The sequence below is a fragment of the Lampetra planeri genome, chromosome 45 (genome assembly GCF_965212315.1).
Source record: "Lampetra planeri chromosome 45, kcLamPlan1.2.h2, whole genome shotgun sequence".
Lineage (NCBI taxonomy): Eukaryota > Metazoa > Chordata > Hyperoartia > Petromyzontiformes > Petromyzontidae > Lampetra > Lampetra planeri.
The window spans coordinates 7,502,585-7,508,965 of NC_136151.1; positions in this window are offsets into that span (position 1 = coordinate 7,502,585).

Consider the following 6,381-nt stretch of genomic DNA (forward strand, 5'->3'; position numbering starts at 1 on the left):
TACTCACCACTCACCATACACACACACTACTCACCACTCACCATCCACACAAACTACTCACCACTCACCATCCACACACACTACTCACCATCCACACATACTACTCACCACTCACCATCCACACCTCTACATTGGGTCAAACTTAACATCTCTGAATGTTCGACGGCTTGTGCACCAGATCTTATTTATTCATGATGTACTTGCAAAAGAATCTGCAGATTACCTGCTGGATCTCATCTCTGTTTCAAAGAACAAATTTGACCTAAGGTCTACACTCATTTACCAGCTTAATATTCCCTATTGCCGTACATATACTGGAGGAAGGGCCTTTGCTATTGATGCCCCCAGGGTCTGGAATGCTGTTGCCAATAAATTGAAACTTGAGTCACTACCTATGAGATCTTCACTCAAAACTGCTCTAGAGGAGTTGTACACCCCTAGCTGCCAGTGCTATTCAGTGACCTAAAATAAAATGTTTCGCTCCGAATGATCGCTACAAAGTATGACCTGTGTTTTGATTTAGTGTGCTGATCTTAAAGGTGGAGTGACTCATGCAGCCAGCTATGGCTGCAGGGTTTTGGTAGTACATGTTGTTTATGCCATTTATTGTGAAAATTCTGTCACAGTTCCTATGATTGCTTTTTCATTGCTTTCATGGCTTTATTTTGGTGATTTCGAAAAGTGTATTGGTTTAGCCATGTTTGTTTGTTGTAGTACAGAGTTTGACTGATGGCCTTAATCTAAGCTGTCTTGTGGTTGTTGTTGTTGTTGTTGTTGTTTGACTTGCATCCCACTGGGATTTTTGCACACAGCGTTGGTGTACGGTGTTTTTTCTGCAATATTTTGCTGTCTTTTCTTGGATTTTCTGTTTGCACTTAGTCACATATTGACTTTAAGATGTTTTTTGTTCATGTTTTTGTTTTTTGTTTGTTGCGGTTGCACCCGATTCAAGAGCTGAATGGCTCACAGGGCTATACCTAATAAATGAACTTGAACTTGAACACACACTACTCACCACTCACCATCCACACACACTACTCACCACTCACCATCCACACACACTACTCACCACTCAACATCCACACACATTACTCACCACTCACCATCCACACACATTATTCACCACTCACCATCCACACACACTACTCACCACACACACACTACTCACCATCCACACACACTACTCGCCACTCACCATACACACACATTATTCACCACTCACCATACACACACATTATTCACCACTCACCATGCACACACACTACTCACCACTCACCATACACACATTATTCACCACTCACCATCCACACACACTACTCGCCACTCAGCATACACACACATTACTCACCACTCACCATACACACACATTACTCACTACTCACCATCCACACACACTACTCACCACTCACCATCCACACACACTACTCACCATCCACACACATTACTCACTACTCACCATCCACACACACTACTCACCACTCACCATACAGACACATTACTCACCACTCACCATCCACACACACTATTCACCACTCACCATACACACATTACTCACCACTCAACATCCACACACCACTCACCATCCACACACCACTCACCATCCACACTACTCACCATCTCATAAGCACACACTACTCACCACTCAACATCCACACACTACTCACCATCCACACACACTACTCACCAGCCGCCATTAACCAGGGGGAACATCTCCCCCAGGAATAAACCCGTTTCGCAGATATTCTGATGAAGATAATGAGACCAAGTAAGAACTGCAAAGTGTAAAGACAAATCCTTGCAGAAGGAAGAGGCAATGACACAAACGAGAAAAAGGCAGCTCCAACCAACTCGCCTTCGCCTTAAACGGACTTTTTCGATTTAAAGCTTTCGTGACTGCAGGGATTCATCTTCTTGGTTCTTTCGGTAAAGTCACGTAGAAGGGAAGTAATAAAATAATAAAAATAAAACATAATTATTTTATTATGTTTAATTTTTATTATTTTATTACTTTCGTGACTGCAGGGATTCACCTTCTTGGTTCTTTCGGTAAAGTCACGTAGAAGGGAAGTAATAAAATAATAAAAAATAAAACATAATCAAATAATTGTTTTATTTTTTATTATTTTTTGGTTCTTTCGGTAAAGTTACGTGACTTTACCGAAAGAACCAATACATTAAATGGACTTGCTCCTTCCTACATTCATGATCTCCTTCAGCCACGAATATTCTATCAAGATCGTCAAGATCCTCAGCTTGTGCATTCCTCACCGTCCCACCGTCTCCAGGCTACACACGTGGAGGTGAGTTGGCAATTATGGCACCTACACTCTGGAACTCGTTGCCCTTCGAGTCAAGAGGACTTCCGAGGCACTGCTCAACTTCACATTTCCACTAAAGCCGTCTCTGTTTAAAATGGCTTTCTCCCTTTAGTGATGTTCAAATGTCCTTCTCACTTCTTTCCTTGGGTGATGTTCACTATTTTCTGCTTTACCATGCATAGCACCCAGAGAGCGATTGTTTATGGGCGCTTTGTAAATGTTAATTATTATTATTTTACCATTACTGAATGATTATGTAATCAGTAGAAATTTATTATTTAATTGTTAAAATACTATTCTTGCATTATTAGCGTCAAAGTATTATAGCACAGCCATTTATTTATTTAGTTATTGTTTAGGTGTCAGTATTAAACAGTTATTATAATTAAGTTATTAATACATGAAAAAAACGCCAAATCATTTTATTATTATCCATTTCCAATTACATAATAATTAAATTATTATAATAACATAATAAAACTATACTACTTAAATTATTATTATTACTTGACGGTCACGCCAGTTGGTTCAGGGCACGGGGTCGGCAACCTGCAGCTCCGTAGCGGCGTGCGGCTCTTTGAGGGATGGCTGCTTCGTGAGACGTTTTTATTTATCACGCACCACCACCACCACCACCATCTCTTGTACTCATACCACGTTCTTATTTATCAAGGACCACCACCACCGTCTCTCATACTCACACTACGTTCTTATTTATCACGAACCACCACCAACACCGTCTCTCGTACTCACACCACGTTCGTATTTATCACGAACCACCACCAACACCGTCTCTCGTACTCACACCACGTTCTTATTTATCAAGGACCACCAGCACAGTCTCTCGTACCCACACCACGTTCTTATTTATCAAGCACCACCACCACCACCACCACCACCGTCTCTCGTACTCACACCACGTTTTTATTTATCACGGACCACTACCAGCACCACCGTCTCTCGTACTCACACCACGTTCTTATTTATCAAGGACCACCAGCACTGTCTCTCGTACTCACACCACGTTCTTAATTATCAAGGACCGCCACCACGCTCTCTCGTACTCACACCACATTCTTATTTATCAAGGACCACCACCACCACCGTCTCTCGTACTCACACCACGTTCTTATTTATCAAGGACCACCACCACCGTCTCTCGTACTCACACCACGTTCTTATTTATCAAGGACCACCAGCACTGTCTCTCGTACTCGCACCACGTTCTTAGTTATCAAGGACCACCACCACCACGGTCTCTCGTACTCACACCACATTCTTATTTATCACGCACCACTACCACCACCGTCTCTCGTACTCACACCACATTCTTATTTATCAAGGACCACCACCATCTCTCGTACTCACACCACGTTCTTATTTATCAAGGACCACCAGCACCACGGTCTCTCGTACTCACACCACATTCTTATTTATCAAGGACCAGCACCGTTTCTCGTACGCACACCACGTTTTTATTTATCAAGGACCACCACCACCACCGTCTCTCGTACTCACACCACGTTGCATTGCGGCTCTTGAAATAATAACTTACCGAATTGTAAAAAATAAGAAAAAATGTCTCTCCTTGTTTTTTTGGTTTCTGAACCCCTTGGTATAGGATAGGGGAATCTTTTTTTGTTAAACCTTGAATACGAACTGACAGCTGTGTGGTTTGCTGGGCAAAACGCACAGCCTCACCCTAGCAGGAATGTTTTTATTATTATTACACGCTTTTATTGAACTCACTGTTGTCGTATCCTCAAATCTTGTAACTCAATTTTAACCCACTTCCCAATGTGGTATCGACTGCAAACTTGGTATACTTACGTCATACTGATGACAAAACTATACTCTATAAAAACAAGTATTTTTAAACATAAATTTTTACATGTTATGTTTCGGCTTGGGTCTAATTGTCCACGCTCAACTAACGTTGGCTGTAAATCACCACGGTCCCTTACGTTGTGGCAAGCTTCGGGGCCACTTCCTGGAGTCGTCGAGTTCTGCCATTACGAGTATGGTACAATTTCGATTTAAAGCTTTCGTGTCTGCAGGGATTCATCTTCTTGGTTCTTTCGGTAAAGTCACGTAGAAGGAGAACGTCGTGAAGAAGAACGTCGTGAGAACTGTATTTTATTATGTTTTATTTTTATTATTTTATTACTTCCCTTCTACGTGACTTTACCGAAAGAACCAAGAAGAGTATGGTACATTTCATTAAAGCGTGTTTAAAAAAATATATTTTTAAATATTACTTATTTTGCTTACGTGACAAACTTTACTTATTGGTTGTGTCGGGTGGTGGCGAGTTTTACGACACTTTTATATTTCAGCGATCTACCCCAAAAACACGTTTTATGGATAATATTTGTCGCGATAGCCTATTTATTATTTTAAATCTTTAATACAAATTTACACGGTGAGGTTTACAGTGGAAAAGCATAGCCTCAGCCAAGCGGGTGTAACCAGTCTATAGGACAAACCATCACCGTTTTCATGGTTACCGTGGGGTTTTTGTAAAAATATATCAATTGCGACTCTTTAACCTTGACACTGTGTGTGAATGTGACGCCACGTCTACACAGGTGAGTGCGGGCTGCCGCGTGCAACATTCCAGGGCGCGTCTCGTGGTGTTTATAATTTAGCTGCAGGTGAAGTCAGCTCGTTTCCTTGTTCGTTGTCGCTGCTCTGTGATTTTTTTACATCTCGCCGCGGTGGCTGGAAAATGTTAACTACCTCGCCCGGTATACAGGTCGTGGGATCGATCCCGGCCCTGACGCCTATACGTGTACTTGGAGTTCGCTTGTCTCTCTCCCTGTAGTCGCGTGAATTTGTCTCTTGGTACTCCAATTATTCCCTTCACACTTAGAAAAGTGCGTTTAGAGTGTTTGGCTGCTAGAAATGTCCACGTAATAAGCCACGTCGTTGAGCTATCAATTGTGGCCAGGTCGCTTCTGAAAAGAGCTATAAACCTCAGTGGCCCTTACTTGGTAAAATATAATTAAACATTTTTGATAGAATGGGCCAAACTCAGCGAGTCCAGGATGTAAAATATTCACATTAACAATAGGTGACGAATATATGTTTATTTAAAACCTCGAATTTTTTTACGCATAATAGGAAAATGTACAATGAAAGTCATATAGTTATTAAGCTTAAATGAACGACGATGTTTGTTTAGCCAGGGGCTGCTCACCCACCCTTCACGCCATCCTCTTGCCCATCTGTCTCCTCTCTCACCAAATAACCCCCCCCCCCCCACTTACTCATCCTCCACCACCACCCACTCACTCGCATATTCGATTAGCACGAGTGGCTACGTACGCTCGACATAAGTTCAACATACAGACTCACCCACACACCCACTCACCCAACCACTCACCCACACACTAAACCAATCACCACCTACACACTCACCCACACACCTTCGTTTAGCACGGTTGACTACGTACGGTGAAAAAGAAGTTCAACATACATACAACCACCATCCACTCAGAATAAAACGGTGTCGTAGGAATAAAAAAACTAAAAAATGATTGACAGATGAACAGAGGATGCATGAAGCCAGTAGTTAAAATATTAGTTGATAAAGGTGGAAGACGATTACAGACTGCGAACTTTAAAAAGGCCTTGCAAGAAAAAAATGGATAAAGACACAGATGGAAAAAAACAAGTTCACCTTTACATCAGAATGTTTGTACAAGGTGCGGTTCCATTGTGCAATGCACACAGCCTGACCTAGCCGGTCAATCAGCCTGTGGGACAAACCATTATCGCTGTGTCCCGGGTGGCTGCTGCTGGGTTTTGTTGTACAAATATTATATCACTTGAGACCGGTCAAAGCTATGTATGTTGAACCTCTTCCACACCGCAGGTAGCCAACAGTGCTAATTCGAAGTGCAGGGGAAGGATAACAAACTAAACACAAAAATCAGTTTTAGCTATTACACAGTGCGTGACTGTAACGCCACGTCTACACAGGTGAGCCCAGCCGCCGTGTGGAACATTCCAGGGCGTGTCTCGAGGTATTTATAACTTCACTGCAGGTGAAGTCAGTTCA